The sequence below is a fragment of the Mus caroli genome, unplaced genomic scaffold (assembly GCF_978045245.1).
Source record: "Mus caroli unplaced genomic scaffold, Mus_caroli_1 scaffold_15, whole genome shotgun sequence".
Taxonomy (NCBI): Eukaryota; Metazoa; Chordata; class Mammalia; order Rodentia; family Muridae; genus Mus; species Mus caroli.
This window is the reverse complement of record NW_028227270.1, coordinates 5,038,827-5,061,049: the sequence shown is the minus strand read 5'-3', so window position 1 is coordinate 5,061,049 and position 22,223 is coordinate 5,038,827. Positions and strand designations below refer to the sequence as shown.

Sequence of the window (22,223 nt, the reverse complement as noted above, 5' to 3'; positions counted from 1 at the left end):
CTTTCCTTTTCTGACCCATAAAGATATCCTCGTTCCTCCTTCTTCCGAAGCTTACATTTCTACATGCTAATGCTGGAATTTGACCTATACACAGCCATATTTGCCCTATCTTTAACTGCTGGTGTTTCTTTGAGACAAAGAGAAGGGGGAAAGAAGTAACTTAAATTTGATAGGCTAAAAGACCAGGTTTATATCTCTGCATGGAATTTGGATTTAAATCTTGAAAGCTCCTGACCAGAAAAACCATTGTTGAGTTTTATTGTCGCTCATATATGTGATATCTGTTTTTTGTCTTTTGTTTTTTGTTTGTTTGTTTGTTTTTGTGTTTGTTTTTTCCTTCCAGGCAGGGTTTCTCTCTGTAGCCTTGGCTGTCCTGGAACTCTGTAGATCAGGTTGGCCTTGAATTCAGAGATCTGCCTTCCTCTGCCTCTTGGGCACTGGGATTTAAGTGTGTGCCACCCTCACCCACGAGGCCTGAGAATCTTTCTACAGTGTAAGACACACCCCAATGAGGGAATTGAAAAGCATCCTGAAATGCAGAATTAAGTTTGAAATACTTGTAATAAGGACGATGGAACAAGATGAAGAGTGGAGGAAATAGCAAGGGCCTCTTCTCAATACTCTGAGCAGAGGCACACAACTGGGATAAATGTCATAAACCTCTGTGTTTATTATAAATGTTCTAGATCAGATTTGTTTCCTCCTGTCAGAAAGCTTCATTTATAAAAACAATTGAGAGACTAATTCAAGGAAAGTCCCTACTCTCACCTTTAGGGTTCATTGTTTGTTCGATAAATACCCATATTCTCCAGCCTTTCTCTTTCTTGCTAATACAGTCCTGTTTACCTACCAATTATAGTAAAATTATGGCAACCTTAAATGTCTAAGTCTCTCTAGAATTAGGAGGGGCTGAGTGATAGGTTTTCACAAGATAGCTTCTAGTTCTTTTAAATTTATTATTATTACTACCTATTATTCTGCTTTTACTTTTTATAACTTTTTTATTTCTTGAAATTATAATACTATATCACTTGTCCTTTCTCTTTCATCCCTATGAATCCTTCCCTCCTATAGACCCCTACTTGCTTTTTCTCAAATCTAAGGCCTCTTTTTTTGTTACTTCTTGCTACATGAACATATGTGTGTGTGTGCATATATATGTATATATACATATATGTGTATATATGTATATATACATATATATTCTTTAATACAATCTACTCAATCTGTAAAATACTTTTTGTTGTTTTGTTTTGTGTTGTTTGTTTGTTTTTGAGACAATGTCTCTCAAAGCTGTCATGGAGTTCACTTTGTAGACCAAGCTGTTCTTCACCTGACAGAGATCTGCCCAACTCTACCTCACAAGTGCTAAGATTAAAGGTATGTTTCTTCACACCTTGTTATGCTGCTAACTTCTTCTTGAAGGTCACTCTAAGAATATCTGTCTGTAGTATTTAAGTCATCTCTTAAAGGATTTCTTCTGAAATAATAGAGTCCAGGATAATCCTTTATCTATGAACTCAAAACCAACAGATTTTGAATCTTTTCAGTACTTGCCCCCCCCCCAAATATACAAGTGAAAATCAAAAGTGAAATTCCTCCCTTAAATACCCCAGAATCTTGTCTATCACAATGAGTAGACAATGTTAGGAACTCTGATCATGTTGGCCTATACACACGAACTCCAATATGGGTATTTTATGTATATATATATATATATATATAATAAAATAGGTAATTATATATTTATAAATGTGCATATATACCTCTATATTCATTTTAAATTGAATAATAAAATTCATAGCATTCTGGCAAAGCTGTTAGTACCTTTCCACCCAACTCTACTAAGCACCTACTTAAAGTTGGACAACTTGGGCTTAGTATTCATTGAACCAATGAATACAACGTCACCCGGAGCATTATAGTGTGTCTTCATAGCAGAGTGTTAGAAAAATCTAGAAAATTTGTCATTTTGGGGGTTATTTACAGAAAATTTCTGAGAAGTATAGGTTTTGTTTTGTTTTGTTTTTTTACCCTGGAATAGATGCTGTCAAGAATTTGGCATAATTTTAGGGATGAGTCATTCTGTCTCTTCTAAAAGCAGGAATGAGCACAAGGAAAATAAATCTGTAAATGGAAAGGAAGCAGTCACGCCCTGAAATAACTGGGAGAGAGAGAGGGATACCTGGTGTTTCTGCGGTCTGTACAATGCCCTTGTTTCTGTCCTTTGCTTAGACAAAATTATGAAGTGGTCTTGTACTCACAGCCAGAATTATCTTCTCTTGTTCTGTTTGTTCAACAAGAGATTCCTGGTCTCTGTGAGAGCTTGGCTAGCTCCTCTAGTAGTACAGAGGCCCAGCTGGAAGTGTTGGTGCAGTTCCCATGTCAGCGACTGTTTCTTTCTTATTCTGGATGACCCCTTGATTGAAAGAAAAGGAAAGCTACAACTGAAATTATACAGTACATTGTACTGTGAGTAGTGGAGTTATAAGCTGTCCTTTAAAAACATAATTATCTATGCAAGGAATAATGTAGCTTATAATTTCTGATTTTATTAATCACATTTGTGGGCTAAGAAATGCCTTATGTTGGTGAGGTTCTAACCTTGGTACATATGTATGTGAGTATATGTTCAGGTACATAACACAACATAGGTCACATGTTTAATATATATGATTATGTGTGCACATATGAATTTATATATGCATACACAGATATAAAGTAAGTTGTAAGTATACATTTAATACATAGATATTAAAAGAAGCTATCCTTAACTAATACGTCCTGAATCAATACTAAGTTAGAACTCTTAAGATTTATCATGGTTGGTCTTTGTTTCAAAACTGTGTAAAAAACAGCTAGCTGCTGCTGCTAATATCAACATTTTTCTAAAAATATGTTCACTATGTTGTATCCTTCTAAATATTTATCTTCCAAAATAATCTCAATAAGCTATATTTTGAAAATCTTATTGGGTGGGCAAATAAATACTTCCAACTGAAACAACTCGAACAAAGGCTTAACTCTTCCTTAGGACTTACAGAGATTCTCTTCCTAACTAGGGCAGTGAACATTCTTGGTTCAAAGTCGATCTAATCTGTAACCCCTTTCTCCCCACATTAAATTTGTGGAAAGAGACTTAATCAGCCAGCCATACTTCTCCTCTACAAAATACAGGACCTTTCCAAACCCATCCTGAGGTCTCAACATTTCTATTCTCTTCACTAGTGCTACAAGTCTTGTTGACAGTGTAATTACAGGGTTATCCTAAAGGCAAGGTGAGTTGCTAGCCAGAATTAAATACGAGAATTGTAATTTCTCCTATTTAATTGAAAAGTGTGAAAATAAAAGCTATTTGCTCCTATTGAATCTCACTATTCCCAGAAGGCCATCTTCTGTGGGTGTTTGTTTTGTTTTGTTTTATTTTGTTTTGTTTTACTATTTTATGCAGCACAAAGGTATGATGTAGGCAAAATATTGTTCCTTCTTTTTTATCACTCGGGGATGATGCTGCAGATTCTAGAGTATAGGGTGTGCATTTTATTTTGAGGCCATGCTCGAGGTAAGTCATCACCCCGGATCAGCTTAGCAGTCAAAAGGGGATGAAGTCACTGTATGAATTCCTGATTCCTGTTCCTGACAGATGTCTCACCTCCTTGCCTTGAAGCCTATCATATGAAATGTTGCTTCATATCCAAGTTACCCAGTGAACCAAAAGGAAAAGAGAGTGGGTGAAGTTTAAAAAGGGACGAGGAAGAAACAAGTTGCTTTGGAGCATTCTTTACTTTACTCTCCTTGAATGTGGAGTGCTGTGGGCCAGCTGCCGGCAAACCCCACTCATACATACCAACCAACCCTGAATTTTATGAGGACTTGAGTTCAGGTGCTCATGCTAAATGAGCTCAACTATATAAGTGGGGTAAGCTTACTCATCTCCAGTTCATTCATTTTGTCTGGTCCCCACTGCTATTGGCCAATAAGGTTCAGTCATTTTTCTCAGATGATGCCCTTGGTGGGGTAAGACAGCCTTTTATCAGCTAATAGTTGCTTTTTTATTTCAGTTATGAAAACAACTTCAATAAAAGCAATCCTTTAGGTGTCTGATTCAAGTTTCATAAAGAAAGAGGTTAGTTCCTAGAGAAGTCAACATATATTTAGTTAGACAACATGGTTGAGACATAAATAAATCCAAGTTTCCTTTTGCATTAAGTGTTTCTACCACAGAAAACATGTATTCAACATACCCATGGATTCAACTAACCAAAGACAGAAAATATTTGAAAAAGAATAGTGTGTATTTTCCATGATTAATCTCAATTGTCAGCTTGATGGGTTGATAGACATTCCAGGTGTCAGTGTGATACACTTTTGAGTCTGTAAGTCAATCTTTTTAGGAGTTAACTAAAGAGGGGAAACTTACTGTGAAATGTATCACCGTCCTTAGGTCCCTAGACTAAAGAAAAAGAGAAGGAGAAAGCCAACTAGCACTGCTATTTCCTTCTCTGCTCTCTTGTAAATAGCGTAGCCCAAGTGTTACTTCTCGTGCTATGATCTCTACATGATAATGAACTGCACTTCTTGGAACTATGAGCTAAAATAAAATTTCATCAAGTTACCCTTTGGTCAGACGTTAGGACACAACAACAAGAAGACTGACAAACAACAAACTGATACCAAGATTGAGGTCATGGCTGTTGGTTACCTAACCAAGTAGTTTAAGGCTTCTGGATTGGTTTAAATAATTAATAATAATAATAATAATAATAATAATAATAATAAATGGAATTGGGGACCATAGGCTAGAGAAGCCTATAATATTTTGAATGAGGATGATTCTCTATTGAATGCTTGTTCTCTAAGTGGTGGAGCAGGTTGAAAGGATTAGGAAGTCAGGACTTGTTGGAGGAGATCAGAGGTGGGGTGGGCAATCGAGGTTTCAAAAGTCTACACAAGGCCAAATGCCAATTCTCTCTGTCTCTCTCTGTCTCTCTCTCTTTGTCTCTCTCTGTCTCTCTCTCTTTATCTCTCTCTCCCTCACCCTCTCCCCCTCCATCTCCCTCCCTCTCTCTCTCTTTTCTCTCTCTCCTTCCCTCTCTCCCCCTCTCTCCCTCTCCCCCTCTCCATCCCTCTCTCTCTTTCTCTCTCCCTCTCCCTCCCTCTCTCTCTTTCTTTGTCTCTCTCTCTCTCTTTGTCTCTCTCTCTCTCCCTCCCCCTCTTCCCCTCCCTCTCTCTGTCTCTGTCTCTCTGTCTCTGTCTTTCTCTCTCTCATCTCTGTCCCTCCTTCTGTCCCTCCCCTCTCTGTTTGTCTCTCACTTTCTCTTCCTCTCTCCTTGTACTTACTTATTCCTTGGCCCCTCCTGCTTGTGGGTCAGAACAATGCTCTGAGCGATTGCTCTAGCACCAAAACTACCTTACTGTCACCATACTCATCGCTAAGATGATGATTGTAGAATAACCCTCTGAAACTGTATGCAATGTCCCAAATAAACTCTTTACAATTTGCCTTTGGTATGGTGTGTCTTCTTCACACTGAGAGAACCCTGACTAGGGCAAAGGCTTACAGACAGGAGCCTACCATGGCTGTCCTCTGAGAGGCTCAACCAGCAGCAGACTGAGACAGACACACACACACACTTATACCCAACCATTGGATTGGAGGTGGAGACCCTTATGGTGGAACTAGTGGAAGGATTGATGAAACTGAAAGGGAAAGTGACCCCATAGGAAGACCAGCAGTTTCAACTAACCCAGACCCTTGGCAGCTCCCAGACACTGAGCCACCAACCAGGCTGCTTACACCCACTAGTCCAAGACCTCTGACACATATACAACAGAGGACTGCCTGGTCTGGTCTCAGTAGGAGAAGATAGCACCTAATCCTGGAGAGACTGAAGCCCCAGCAAGTGGAAAAGCTTGGTGGTGGTGAGAAGCATCCTCTTGGAAACAAGGGTAGGAGGAATGGGATAAGGAACTGTGGTAGGGGGAACTGGGAGGGGAGCAATGGCTGATTCATTAATAATAATAATAATAATGTTTAATACCAGCACTTGTGATGCAGAAAGTTTTTTTTTTTTTTTTTTCCTGAATCCAAGGCTAACCTGGTTTACCTACCAAGTTCCAGGCCACCAAGGGTTATATAGTGAGACCCTGTCTCAAAGCAAAATTATTCTGTCTGTTCTAGAGGGCGTGCAGATGCAGAAGACTGAGACTACAAGTATAGATTCCCTGCTTTAAAAAATTCCCTGCCTCTTTCAAGGCAGAATGAGGAATTTGTTGAAATCAGCCTAGAGGCCATTCCTGTTACATCCCAGCAAAGACTATGGTCGTATTTGTCCTAAGAATTTGAACAAGGATGAGTTCAAAACAAAACAAAATAAAACAAAAGAACAATAGACTGAATTGATTGGTATTAATCTATGTGCTGCTGGTTTTGCAGACATGCTTGCAAGATGAAAAGTGATGGGTTCATGGAGGCTTGCAACATTGTTTCAGAAAACCAGCTAACTATGGGGTTTACAGCCTGATCAGATTCCATACATGGAACTCTTGCATGAATGAGACAGAATACTGCAGATATCAGAAACACTGGGTACATTCGAAGGAAGGCTTCAGGCACCAGTTACAGCTAGCCCAAGAGAGAAACCACATTTGCCTCAAAGAACTTGAGCTGGAGGCACATGGTCATCCAAGGCTATGGGTGCTTCGATAATATCACCAGATTCTGGTCCTGGATTTGTGTGCAGAATTTGAAGTTAGCCGTGCTGGGTTTCTATCTTGTTTTGATCGTACCTTTCCTTGCTGTGACTTTTGGCATGGGACTGTTCACAGTATATTAGAAATCTGAAGCATTAAAAAAAAATTCTCAGGGCTCATAGTTACAAGATTGCCTGGGTGTTAGTAGTAGAAGACTCTGAATTTAGACTATTGAACAGAGTAGAAAATGTTGAGGCTATGGGACTTTTGAAGTAAAAAAAAATGAATGCTTGTTTTTGTTATGAGATGGTCCTAAGCCTATTAGGACTAGAGGTAGAATATCATGGCTTAAAGTGTTGTATTTGGATATCATGCAGTTAAGTGGTAGCTTTGTGATGGCCAATTTCACCTGTTTACTGGAATATATTAATAAATATCTAGATCAGTAATGAGGTATGTTCTTGTGAGGTTTACTGGAGGAAGGGAGACCCACCATGGATGTAAGCAGCACCCTGTGGACTAAGGTCCTGGATTGAATGGAAACTGAAAAGAGAGAAAGCCAGTTGATACTGCAATTCTTCTGTCTGTACTTCCTGGTCAGTGCTTTAGAACAAGCCACCCCTGTCCCCGTGGCCTCCTTGCTATGATGGACTTTGTTCCTCTTAATGAAGAACCAAAGAGAAAACCTTTAATTCCTAAGCTGCTTTTTATCAGGCAGTTGGTCACAGTGACAAGAAAAGTGACTTAATATGGTGTAACTATTTGCATAGAATTTACATTGTATTACTTAGTATATGTAATCTGGAGATGCCTTAAAGCAGGTCAGAGGATGTCAGTAGTTTATATATGCAAATATAATTTCATTTGAAGGAGTTGAACATCTCAGGACTTTGGCATATAGGTTTGAAGGAAGCCCTGCTATTGATTCTGAATAGAGAATGAATAGCCATATATTAATACATAAGCTTGATGGGAAAAAGAAAGTATTTGATATAAAAGTGATTTATAAATAAATACAAAGCAGATTGGTCTGTAGGGCCAGAAGAAACACCACTTTTACTTTCATTTATTGTTTTTATTATTTTAATATTGCCATGATTAATGATAGAGTCAGTAATGGCATTAAGAAGGATAAAATACTTAAGTTAGCCAGACATGGTAGTACACCCCTTTAATCCTAGTGCTCGGGAAACAGAAGGAGACCTATCTCTGTGAATTCTACAGGAGCCCAGACTTGGATCACAATAACTTCTTTGCTCTGTCATCAGAGTCCTATCTAGGGTGGTTGAATGCATGTTTAATTCTCCCCAGGAAGAGTGATGCATCAGATAATGACAAAACTTAAGAAGAGGAAATGCATTAAGTACTTCATTTCTAGGTAATCACCTCTGTAGAAATATACAGAATCACTATTTGCTTAAAGCTGATAAAATTATATTATGTATTATTATAGTATATTAATTATATTATATATAATATGCATAATATGTTATAGCACAAATATGAACAACCACATGCTTGTTAATGTACATGCATTTTGTAAATGCTACCTGCTCTGCTGGTTATTTTGACTTCAACTTGACACAGCGAGGCTTATTTTGGAAAAGAAAACCTCAGCTAAGAAAACATAAACCCTAGACTGGCCCTTAGTGTGTTTCCTTCTTTGATATTTGATGTGGGGCAGCCCTGCTCACTTTGGGCAGTGCTATCTCTCAGCTGGTGGGCCCTGAGCTTTATAAGAGAGCTGACTAAAGAATCCATGAGTTACAAGTCTGTTAGCATCATTCCTTCATGTTCTCTACATCAGTTTCTGCCTCCAGGTTCCTGCTTCAAGCTTCTGTCCTGACTTCCCTGGGTGATGGACTACAAGATGTAAGACAAAACAAGCCCTGCTGGGCGTGGTGGCGCACGCCTTTAATCCCAGCACTCAGGAGGCAGAGGCAGGCGGATTTCTGAGTTCGAGGCCAGCCTGGTCTACAAAGTGAGTGCCAGGACAGCCAGGGCTACACAGAGAAACCCTGTCCCGAAAAACCAAAAAAAAAAAAAAAAAAAAAAAAAACCCAAAAAAACAAACAAACAAAAAAAATAAGCCCTTTCCTCCCCAAGTTTCTCTGTGTCATTTTATGGCAGCAATAGAAACACTAAGACAGCTACAATGTGGTTCAGTGTTTCAGCATAACAATGCCCATTCTGTACAAGCTATGCTACATTTAAACATTAACTTAAGTAGGAGTTGCAGTTCTTGTCCAACAATTATACATATTAATTAGAGACCCATGTTGAGTTCCACAGAAAACTACAATTATTTACAATTATGGAAAAAAAATGTTTAGCTCACCTTGAAAATGGAAGAATTCACCCAAACTTGTGCACTCGAAGCACTTGAAGCACTTGAATTGTAATTCACTATAAGCATCAGAAAGCCCAGTGAAGGCTACTCAGGTTGCTTTATCCAAATGCCAAGCACAGACAGCATGAGCATGAATCTGGCCTCTTCTTAGCATGTCTGTAGAAGTGGGAATCTATCTTACAGCTTAAAGGCAGGAGCTAAAATTGTAACATGAATGTGCATATTTAATTGGGTTTATATTTTTTTCTACAACACATTGATTTGAGGCATTTTTATTATGCAGTATGTAGAGAGTGAAGCCTGTTCTTTGTTTCAGTGAGAATGCAGAAGGGACACTATTGTATCTCTGAATGTGTAGCTGTGTCATTTCCAGGAGTGCTAATGTGCTCTGGGTCATTCTCAGGCCTTTTTTTCTCTGATATGACATTAATGAATGACATGGAAGAGAGATCAGAGCTAAGAGTTGAGGTGGAAAAAAACGGCAATGAAAACCAACTTTAATTCTTGTAAGAAATCCTAAGCCCACTTGGTGGGGGAACTGTGGGTTTATTTCACCGTGTTTTATCACTCAGTCTAAGTGTAAAAAATAAGAGACATATTTGTGATCTGTATCAAACAAGACTTTGGCAAATTTGAGGGGACTAGTGGGGAGATTACAGAGTTGTGGAACATTTTTTTTACCTAAATTATTTTATTTGAGCTATGAATGTGTACAATGTAAAGTATATAACAGAACTGTCTTTGCATTAGTAACTCTGTCCCAGTTCTTATTTGGGTATAATTAAGTTAATCTATCTATCTATCTATCTATCTATCTATCTATCTATCTATCTATCTATCTATCTATCTATCTATCTATCATTCTAGTTTTGAAAGAACTAAAAATCAAATGGCTTTCATTGTGGATATTTATTTTCTAGATAGCTGACCAAACACTTCTATTCAATCTAGATATTTTACTTTGCATCTATGTAGTTTCTAAAAAAACATCTGTATAAATAACTTTTCTTTTTTTAGTATTTATTCATTTATTTTTATGTATATGAGTGATTTATCTTCACACACACACACACACACACACACACACACACACACACAGAAGAGGGAGTCAGATCCCATTATTGATGGTTTGTGAGACACCATGTAGATGCTGGGAATTGAACTCACAACCTCTGGAAGAGCAGCCAATACTCTTAACCACTCAGCCATCTCTCCAGAGCTCCACACTACCCCCCCCCCCTTTTTGTATTTTTAAAACTTTTTATTACAGTTTTAGTCATTAATTTGTATATGTAATAGGTTCTAAGGACAACTTGCCAAACTCAGCTCGCTCCCTCCACCTTGTGAAATCCTGGAACCAAACTACCTCCTTTTTAAAACAGACTTAGTTCACTTTATTTTTCTTGTGTAAAAACCCTTATGCAGTAGCTAGAGTTGGAGCCTGGGTTTTCTGACCAGAGACTCTGCTGTACATTTTCACAAGATGGTCAGTGGCTTTCTGATAAGACTTGGTGAACACAATCTCCTGGCAGAGCTCAGAGGTCAGATAGCTGTAGGTGTTGGAAATGGAATCAAAGGTAGCTGGGAGTGGTAGTGCAGCCCGGACTCATCTGTAGCACTCATCAACACTGGCCACCAGCAACAGCTACAGGGGACTAGTGCCTCTGGACATAGCAACACAGAGCCACAGGGGCCTGTCACCTTGCAGGGAACAGTGTGGGGCTTGCCAATCTTGTTCCCCCAGTAACCTCCCCTCAAAGGGAAAATGGAAAGCTTGGCCAAGTCGATGATCCCTTGGATGGCAGTGGCTACCTCCTTAGAGCATTTAACACTAAGACCAACAAGACCATTGTAGTTCTCAATAGCGACAAAGCCTTGAGCCTGGTCTGCTGGCCAGCCAGAGTTGCCTTCTTCACGGACACAATCCTTAGAGCCTCATCATCCTTTAGGGATGTGACAGGAAAAAAGTCAATAATCTCAGATTCCTTGATGGGTAAGGAGAACATGTAGGTCTCCTCCAGGGACTCAATCTTCGTGTCCTTGATCAGGTGGCCCAGCTTGGTGGCTGGGATCCATTCCCTGTCTTTGGCTTTACCTCCAGGAGCACTGCACCCTGGACCATAGCTAACAGCCCTTAAGCCCACAGCAATGGAGTCTTGAATGCTAAAGCCATTGAGGCCTTGGAATTCTGGAAACCAGGTCCTCCTGGGGCCCTTCCACCATTCAGCATTTTCCCAAGGAAGAAAGCATTTCTTCTCTCTTCTCTCTTCTCTTCTCTTCTCTTCTCTTCTCTTCTCTTCTCTTCTCTTCTCTTCTCTTCTCTTCTCTTCTCTTCTCTTCTCTTCTCTTCTCTTCTCTTCTCTTCTCTTCTCTTCTCTTCTCTCCTCTCCTCTCCTCTCCTCTCCTCTCCTCTCCTCTCCTCTCCTCTCCTCTCCTCTCCTCTCCTCTCCTCTCCTCTCCTCTCCTCTCCTCTCCTCTCCTCTCCTCTCCTCTCCTCTCCTCTCCTCTCCTCTCCTCTCTCCTCTTCCTCTCTCTTCCTCTCTCTTCCTCTCTCTTCCTCTCTCTTCCTCTCTCTTCCTCTCTCTTCCTCTCTCTTCCTCTCTCTTCCTCTCTCTTCCTCTCTCTTCCTCTCTCTTCCTCTCTCTTCCTCTCTCTTCCTCTCTCTTCCTCTCTCTTCCTCTCTCCTTTCTCCTCTCTCCTCCTCTCTCCTCCTCTCTCCTCCTTTCTCCTCCTCTCTCCTCTCCTCCCCTCCTCTCTCCTCCTCTCTCCTCCTCTCTCCTCTCCCCTCCCCTCCCCTCCCCTCCCCTCCCCTCCCCTCCCCTCCCCTCCCCTCCCCTCCCCTCCCCTCCCCTCCCCTCCCCTCCCCTCCCCTCCCCTCCCCTCCCCTCCCCTCCCCTCCCCTCCCCTCCCCTCCCCTCCCCTCCCCTCCCCTCTCCTCTCCTCTCCTCTCCTCTCCTCCCCTCCCCTCCCCTCCCCTCCCCTCCCCTCCCCTCCCCTCCCCTCCCCTTCCCTTCCCCTTCCCTTCCCTTCCCTTTTCTTTCTTTCTTCTCTGTTCCATGATGCTGAAGATTGAGCCGAAAACCTCTCCATAGAAGACTGGTGCTTTAGTACTGAGCTACACATCCCCAGGCTATGTGTAATCGTTTTGATAGATCATAAGCAAAAATAAATATGCCCCCAATGGGCAAATGCATTTTAAAGACTGAATTCTATTTGCCACTCACCTATTCATGTAATGATCAATAACATCAGATTGGCTTTTTATTGCAGTAATTCTAAGACTTCATGAAGTGTCTACTCATTTTGTCTTGGCTAATTAGGACAGGTGACAAATCAATTGTTCTGCTCTTTGGAATTATTTCTGTAGCATTTTGCATTTTTCATTTTATAAACACCATCTTTTTGTGTGTAAATATGATCAGCCACCGTTATATACCTTTTGTTGTTTGACAAGTGAGGAGGATCCTTTTTCTTTTCTTTTTTATTGTAAGGGCAGCTACATCACTACTCAACTTAAAAAGATGAAATCAAACTTGACTTACCGATAGACAACTGAACACACTTCCATAATTAGCTCCCTGTTTCAGTGTTCTCCAGCTAAGCTATATGACTTTGGTATCTCTGTGCTGTCAGTATACGATGAAGTTCAACCCAGAATATCTTTTTATAATTATTTATTTAAGACTCAGATACTTGAATCTTAACAGTATTTTGAGGTACTCTAAAGAGAAACTAAACATGAGATCATTTAAAACCATGCCTTCAGGAACAGACAGGATTAGCTGAACCCCTGGGACTAGAAGCAGTGGGGAGTTGTTCCTGTTTGGGATCTGGGGTCCTGAAGCTTCTGGAAGAATGGCTTTAAACTTGGCAAGCATCAACAGGACCTCAGGCTATAGTGATCTCAGAGGCTCACAGGAGGAAATGCTCTGTCCTCTCTTCTCTGCATGACCACTGTCTGACAGTCTCTCATCTAGAAGCAAAGGTTTGCTTCCTATGGTATAGACCAAGCCAGAGAAGGGACAGAGGAAAACAATATGGAGAATGGAAGGCTCGTTTCTGCTATAATTATAGACTTACTGGTTTAAAACTACATTAATTCACCATCCAACATATGTGAAGATCAAAAAGTATAAACTGAAGAAAAAAACCCAAAAAACAACCCAGAAGCATGGAATACCTTCTGAAGGCTCAAGATGGTGAGCTCATTGCTTTGCATTGCTCTGTCTTTTCCAACCCCCAGTGCATGGTCCTTGCCTGCTGACCCTGGCCTCAGTCACAGCAGTGAACACTGTGCTTCAGTCATCACCTGCCTGTCCCACTGTGGCCTTCCTGTTTCCTCCTGTAAGGACCTTTGTGATTACATGTGTCCCACCTGGATAATCCCAGATAATCTCTTCATTTTAACATGCTTAATTTAATCCTACATATTGCAGTGTTTGGTAGTACACTCACAGGCTCTGGGGATTAGCTTGTAGATAGCTCTCAGGGAGCCACATTTCTCTCTACACAGAGCAGAAGGCTCTATCTAACTGCTGGTCTGGAAGGTGTTACTATCTGATAGAGACTAAAGCTAGAGGATGTTTTACACATTGTACAGTGAAAACGGGCAACTTTTAATCTCTCTCTCTCTCTCTTCTGTTCATCTGTCTATTTTTATTTCATTTTTCCCTCTTTTTCTGTCTGTCTATCTGTTTGCTTTCTTTTCTTTCTTTCTTTCTTTCTTTCTTTCTTTCTTTCTTTCTTTCTTTCTTTCTTTCTTTCTTTCTTTCCTTCTTCCCTTCCTTCCTTCCTTCCTTTCTTCCTACCTTCTTTCCTTCCTTTCTTCCTTCCTTATTTTCCCTTCCTGCCTTCCTTACTTCCTACATTTCTTCCTTACTTTTTTTGTCTTTGAGACTATCTCACTACATAACAAAGCCTGACTTTGAACTGTTTCATCTTCTCAAGAGCTGGAAATTATAGGTATGTATCACCATGCTTCACAAGAATTGATTTTTGAAAATTGCTTTCTTTTCAATGAATGCAAAAAAAAAATTTAAACTGATATCCTGGTCAATTTTTATATCTTATAAACTTTTATTATATATACACATATATTTATGTAACATATAACAAAACTAAAACCGTTTTATTTTTGTTTTATTTCTTTTCTGTGAGACTATATGTATATACATACATATACATATACATTATACATACATATATATATATATGTATATACACACACACATACACAATATCTTCTAAATTTTCAACTGCTCGAGTTATGTTCTTTTTAACTTCACAGAAAAAAATCCTATGACATTTTCCATAAACAAACTTACTTAAAAAAGATATTTTCTAGAATTTGTAGTGTTATTTTGATTTTCCTACTGATTTTCAGGTTTCCTTTCAAAACAAGGAAGTATGTGTTACTCATATATTAAAAATAATGAAAGAGAAGGGTAAGATTAGGTTATTTGCCTTAGGTAGTGTAACTGATAAGTGAATATGTCAGATAGCATTTTCTTGTTTGCTTGTCCAAATCCTTTTTTCACTTGGGATTGTGGCTGGTTTCTACCAACGGGATGTATCAGCAGGACTCTTAAAGGGGTAGAAGAAAGAAATGGAGCTATCTCTTTCTTGCCCAAGGGCCACCCTCACTCTTTTCTTGTCTTTTATTTTTTGAATGCCAAATGTTTTTTTAAAAAATTATTTTTAATTATTTTTATTTTACAGTCCAGTTGTTATCCCCCTCCCGATCCACACTCTGACAATTCCTCCTCCCATTCCTTTCTTGTCTTGCTTCATTTCTCTGGATCTGTAGTTGGTGCTGGCTTCCCTCTACTCTCCTATGATTGTGGTAACTAGATCTCAAATCCTGTAAGTAACAATGCTGTTTCTTCTTTAAAATTTATTTTCTCTAATCCCCGAATGCTTTTCTCTTTCTCACATTTAAAGTTGTAGATCATTAAATAAATGTTGTTGTTGTTGGTGGCAACATGCCTTTAATCCCACTATCTGGAGTGCAGATTGCTGTTTGAGATGAACACAATTAGCTCCAGGCAGCTAGGGCTATATAATGAGATCTAGTAAACAAGCAAGCAAACAATATCAAAGACAGAAAGAAGAAGAAGAAGAAGAAGAAGAAGAAGAAGAAGAAGAAGAAGAGGAGGAGGAGGAGGAGGAGGTCAGAACTCCTGGATCTGGCATTACAGGCTTTTGAGAGCTGTCCAGTGAGGTACCAAGAACTGAATTGGGTTCTTGGGAAGAGGAGCAAGTGCTTTTAATCACAGACCCACCCTTCTAGTCATACCTGTACCATCACTTGCTTTAATCTCCCATCTCAGAAAACTATCTTTTCACTAAATTATTTACAGTTGAACTGTTTGGAGTGTGCCACTCTCCTCAATTATGGGAAGCTAGCTAAAATACGATTATAAAGATATTTAACAATAGAACCTGGTTTTTCACTATATTGTCTCTAGTCAAAATATAGTCTTCAAGCAAATAAATTTATAATTTGAAATAAATTAGTTGCTGCTTGTCAATGACTTTTATGTTTGCTTTTAGTTACTGATCACTGAATTAAGTAAATATCATTTCAAATATGTACATAGTATACTATAGGTTTTGTATAATGGGTACATTCTGTAATAAACTTTTATCAAACTAATATTTTGCCTGGTTTTTACTCTGCTATTAGTGGGCTTTGTTCCTAGCATCTACTGTGTTAGGCTTTGATGTCAGGCTTTGCAGTGAGTTTGAATTTGATTCACTAACGCAGGAAAAATGATGTTGTTCACAGAAGTGAAGTCTTACGTACCACGATATACAATATACTTTTCTTCTTTTCTGGATCTCTTTTCACCATTTCCAAAGTGTTGCTGATGCCCGTTTCCTTGACAACAAGGTGATGTGAGAGCTGAAATGAAGGAGTGCATGTGAGGTGTATACACAAAGCAATTGTAGGTTTGTAAAGGAAATATCAGAGCAACCTTATCTCCTTTTGTGCACACAGATGCTAATGCTAATGTAGGAACATCACACTGAAGGTGGTTTCCATGGTGCCAAGTCGGTAAGTGGGTAGGTACACATAGCATTCAGTACTGGCCTGTTATAATTCTATCTCTGTATCTTACTACTGTTCATTTCTTTTCCTTCAGTTATTCTTTTAAAAATTAAAAACAATAGTTGTGTGTGTGTGTGTGTGTGCATTGGATGACATGGCATGCAGGCTGGAAGGCAACTTTTGGAAGTCCATTCTTTATTTCCACTGTGGATTTTTGGGATCAGACTAAGGCAATTGGGTTTCTGCGGTATGCATCTATTCAGCAACCTTTCTCCAACCCATGTTACAGCTATCCTGTGTCACACACACTCACCATCTAATGTACAATATGAAAACTAAGCAAGCATATTTGGGATATACAATTAAGCACAGCATAATAGTTTGGGGATCAGACTCAGGCAATTGGGTTTCTGTCGTATGCATCTATTCAGCAACCTCTCTCCTACCGATGTTACAGCTATCCTGTGTCACACACACTCACCATCTAATGTACAATATGAAAACTAAGCAAGCATATTTGGGATATACAAGTAAGCACAGCATAATAGTCTCTAGTGGTCTTTGATTGGGGCAAGAGCATATAATTCAAGATGTATTATGGCAACCAGGAATTGTGGTGCCTAACTATCATGCCAGGACCCGGATAGCTGAGACTGAAGTATAACATACATATTAGAGGCTGGCCTAGAGTACATACTGAGACCCTGTCCCAAACAAAACTGGATTACCAGTGTATAGTGTCCAGTTAGCCCTTAAATCCGAGGCAGTCACTTGAGACCACGTGTACTAAATGATCTGTAATCCTGTGAATAGCAGTGCTTGTTAAGGCCGTGTGGCCAAATACTAAAGACATAACTCCCACTCAAAACGATGTGTCTGTTATCAACAAAATATAACAATGGTTCTTCCCAAAGTAGAAGGTATCAAATGAGATACATTGGTAAGTGACCATTTGATTCATTAGTTGCTCAGCTTTGGTCCCTGTGGCCAGGAGTTTGGAATTCAACAGCAGCAGCAGTAACCTTTTCAACCTCTGTGAGTTGGAACCCACATTGACTATCCTATTAGCCACTACCGCTGCCATTCTGTCTCCCCAGTTTGAGCTCTCTTGTCTCAGTGTTATGGTGGTTGGTAACCAGTGTTGACTTTTAAGCTGGACAAAATATTCTATCCATCAGGTGTCTGTTGTCTATGCCCTGCTGAGAACTGTCTCTGTCAATACTTGCAGAACAGGATTGGGCCTAGTGAGACAATGGCTCCTGTCATAATAAGGCCTCAGTGGAGATTATTTATAACATTTTCAAGAAATTACTTTAAAAAGATTAAAACAACAACAACAGCCAAAAGGGAAACAAAAGGAAAACGTACTCTTCCTCGTGTGAGTGAAACATTTCTGAAAAGGGACCATGACTTGGAATTTAGCTCTGTGGTCGAGAGACCTCCTGCCACAAGGGAGGTTGTGTGAGTCTGACCTCCAGCACGCCTAGAACAGAAACAAAATACAAGCAAAAGTTTATTTATAAAACATCTTAGTCTGGCTGATGCAGGATGAGAAACACAATGAGAATTGAGAGTCAGAAAAAAAACCATTAAAAGTATATCTTATCACTTCCAACAGATATTTAAGTTTAATACAGCTTTGCATTTTGTCACTATCTATATTTTAAAAGACTGCCCACATGACAATATGCACAACTCTTTTGGGAAAATCAAGTCTCTTGCAACTCCATTGTTTGTGTGAAAGTGAGAAATTCGGGCTACTTTAAACTCTCCCAAAGGAAGATTTATTTAAGTTTCTATTCAAATAGCTAATGGTTGTCTGGGAGTTTTGAAAACAGCTTTTGATTAAAAATTTTCATTTGCTCAAGATTGGCCAACGTCTATACTTATAATCAACATCAGCCCCTTAGGAACAATGATTTCCTGTGTTTTTCCATTAATTACATATATGATGTACATGTAAACTTTAAAGCCAATAGATAGGAATGAATGCATATGCATTTGAGATGTTCTTAGGTTTAGCCTATACATTAATTTAGCCTATACATTAATTTAGCCTATACATTAATTTAGATACCATTACTCATCATTGAGCCCTTTTTTGTTTAATTCTTTTTTTTAAAGTGGGCATTAATTAGTTTAGAAAATATTTGTGTTGTAAGGAAATGAATCTCTAAACTTAAATATCTTTTGGTTGACTTCACTTAGCTTTGTGTAAAATGATACTGCATTTTCTCACCCGTAAGAGGCTGATGTAATACTTTCCAATTTGCTGTGTGCTTCTTTTTCATTGTAAAAGTTATGGTTTCACAGAGAATTATTACAGAAGGCATGTTAATTATTTATACACATATATTATTTTATTTCCTCCACTTTTTAAAACCTCTGCACATGGGTCTCTTTAAAAAAAAACCCGTAGTCTGACAGTTGGCAACTAGTCAACACTGAGCCTACTTCCTGCAAAGGGACATTATTTTGCATGTCCTTGGAGACTGGATAATTAATGTGTAATGCTTTACTTAAAACTGTAATTAAGTTTAAATTAAAATTCTTTGGGTTTTTAACAGAGGAGGAAGTATTTTGGTGCCCCTTTCACTTAAATGTAATATTTGCCAGCTAGTCTGGGCTAAACCACCTCCATTTATAGATTCTTATATTGTTGTTTTAATGTTGGCATTTGGTCTGGGAACTGTAAGAAAATTGCTATGTTCTTCCTACGTTCCATTATTGCTCTTTCACTTCAGTTTTTGGTAACGATGATATCAAGCAAACCAGCCACCTGTTGTCTTTCCTTATTTGTCACTATTATTATCACAGATAGAAAGGTACGACTTAATCTTTCCTAGAAACTCCAGTTAGAAGCACTAGGAAGGAAGAAACGGCTCCAGGAGACGTTGCTCATGTTTGCCAAGGATTTAAGCTGATTTGCAGATACGGCTCCTCAATTACCCCAACGTCCTACTCTGTGGAGTCCTGCCTTATAGTCAGGACGATCCCTACAAGTTCACCCATGCACTCATCAGTTGAAGAATCATAGGTACTTCTTTGTTTTCATCTTAAGAATATTCTGCACCTCCCTTGCTGAATGCTATTGTCAAGTTCTGGACTCAAAATGTCTTAATTTCTACAGTTGATGGAACTTGTTGTCATTTTATTTTCAGTGTTATCTTTTGGGAGTTTTAAGTTATAATTCATGCACTATTATTCTTACCCATGAATTTATTTGTGACATCAGAACTTGCTTTGTACACCAGGCTAGCCTCACACTTTTCATGATTCATTCACAGTTGGTAATTTTTAATGTCTGAACAACACACCAAGTTGGAAAGCCAGAAAGCCTTAGACCTAAACAACTCTCTAGTGTGAACTAGTGTGTTCAATAATACCTCAAAGTAAATGACTTGTTAGCCATGAACTGATTCATTTCTAGAATCAGTGTGGCAACGAATTTGTTTAAAAATTTAGTCATTTGAAATGTAAATGAAGAAAATATCTAATAAGAAATGTGGGAAAAAAATTTAAAAAAATTTAGTCATGGTCTGGTGAGATGGCACCGCAAGTAAATGAACTTGCTGCCAAACCTGTTGACATGAGTTTAACCACAGGAATCCATAGAATAGGAGAGAACTGACTCCCAAAAGCAGTCCTCTCACCTTTGCACTGGGTGCCATGACTTGTGTACAAGTGTGTATCTGCACACATGCATGCATGCATGCACACACATGCACACACATGCACATGCACACACACACATACAATGAATGATGGAGTGAGTGAGTAAATTTAAATGTAAAACAAACAAACAACAACAACAACAAACCCCACCAAAGTTCCAGTCATCATCAGGTTTGTCATCAGGAGTAAGGTTTAAAAAAAAAAAAAGAAAGAAAAAACAAAAACAAAACATCCGGCTTACCTCACTGCTCACTAGGAAAGTAACTTTCGCGCTCTGTGGCGTGTTACTTGGTATATTACTTCATTCATTAAAATCCAAGATGGGGGGCAGGGGAGCCAATAAATTTGTTGAATTGTGAAAAAAAATTGTTGAATTTTGCTATATGTTTTCAAATTACACTATGGCCAAATATCCAAGTAAAAATTAGGGCAAATCCCTGAATTAATTGTAGTTTATGCTAAAATGGAGAGAGATAGATGGTGGTGCATTTAATGCACAAAGGTGCTGTTCTACCTGGTCGGCATTTATACAACTTAGTGAAACAAGCAGTACTTCAATGATGTCATCTGGAAGAGAGCATTTCATGCCAAATGTATACCAACAAGTCCATTTACAGGGAAAATATAATATGAAATATTAGTAATAACTTCTAAGAGATTTATTTTGTATTTTCAGCAATTATTTTTGTTCCTCCATAAAGGAGGAGAAGAGACTGCACTTGAGATTTGGACCTAGGCCAGTTCATTAAATCCTAAAGAATCCCAATGCTTTTGTGAAGTAATTGAGTATTTACAATATGTCACTGTTTTTCTAGCACAAGAACCTTTGGTTTATTTTATTTTATTTTTTTTAAAGAAGTGTATACTCTTGTCTTTTCAATGTAATACAAGCTATTGATGTCATTGATCACATCTGCTCCTTTAGTAGCAGTATATGTGTAATTCAGAAGCAGAAAACATCAGCACATTATATGTAACAATAAGTATATAATGCCTTAATATGTATGGTTTGGTTAATAGAGGACTAATCATAGCCAATGGTTTATAATCATTTAAAATAATCTTCTGTATATCATGTATAGTAAGTCCTCAGTTTTGAAATTGAAAAAAAAACTGAAAATGGGCATATTTTAGCACACCTAAGTATATATTTTGAGTATCAAATTAAATTAAATTTGTCATTTTATTCCATTTAGACAGGCTACAAGATATATAAAAATATAAACCCATGAATTTGGTCTCTTAAATTTTCTAAGTATAACAGACAATGTTAGCTATACCTAAGTATAAAAATTCTATTACTGTTGTTAAATAAAAGGTTTTACCAAGCTGAGCCGTGGTGGCGCACACCTTTAATCCTAGCACTTGGGAAGCAGAGTCAGGCAGATTTCTGAATTTGAGGCCAGCCTGGTCTACAGAGTGAGTTCCAGGACAGCCAGGGCTACAGAGGGAATCACTATTGAAAAACCAAAAGGAAAAAAAAACCAAAAACAACGATTTTACTAGTAAGTGTAAAGGAATTTAAATCCATCAATGTGGCTGCTCTGGTCACATCCAAAGATGCTGGAAAGCAGAGATGCCCTTAGTACACATCTTTAATCCCTGGGGCTGAAACCCTTTAGTAAACACCTTTGGTTCCAAACAATGGGATCTAATTAAGGGACAGATAAAGTGATGAGTCAGAGAAATATGTGACAAAATGAGTTAGAGATAAGGATATGCCTAACACTCAGGAGAAAAGCTGTTTAAGAGCAGCTCTGGGAGGGAGAGTGCAGTTTGCCTGTGAGTTGGGAATCAGTGCAGTGAATACAAGGGGGTTGAGTTCATTCATGAGTTCATGCAGTTTAGTAAACTCAGGTCATCAGAGGCTGTAAAAGACAAAGAATAAGAAGGAACCAGGAGATTATATCAAACTGCCAAAGTTAATTTGAGGCCAAGCAGATCAATTCATTGAGAAGCTCAGAGAAGCAAGATTGAGTCAGTCAGCTTGGAGAAGAGTTTGAGCCAGAACAGCTGAGTTGAATCAGCCAGCCAAAGATCAGGAAGAACTAGAAATGGTAAACTTATTCAGAATAAGCCTCTGAGATGACAATTATATCAGGCAAATAAAAGTTACTTTTGTAATTATGCTAATTATTGCTCAGTACATATTTTAGAAACCATTGTCATTGAGCTGTGCACATGTCTGTGTTTCCAGGTTAAATTGATGTTTCCTTTAAAATTTACGAATCTTTCTCAAACTTGTTAATTATCAAACTACTAAAGAATAATAAATTTTAGATTTTTTTGTCTCTGGGATGGATTTATTGCAAATATGTATATATTGTGTTGTTTAATCTGTCTTATTTTCCCAGTGATTGCTTGATATAAACCTTATGTCATTACTAACCATCTAGTCCAGTTTAATCTTTTATTTAATCTTTTTACTAGCCTCTATTTTTTGTACCTCTCTTT

General features: G+C 38.6%; 1 pseudogene; it reads right to left on the bottom strand.

Annotated features, from left to right (window-relative positions):
• Window positions 1–10,585: 10,585 nt before the first annotated feature.
• On the bottom strand, window positions 10,586–11,894 carry LOC110307755 (small ribosomal subunit protein uS5 pseudogene; annotated as a pseudogene).
• Between the last annotated feature and the right edge of the window lie 10,329 nt (window positions 11,895–22,223).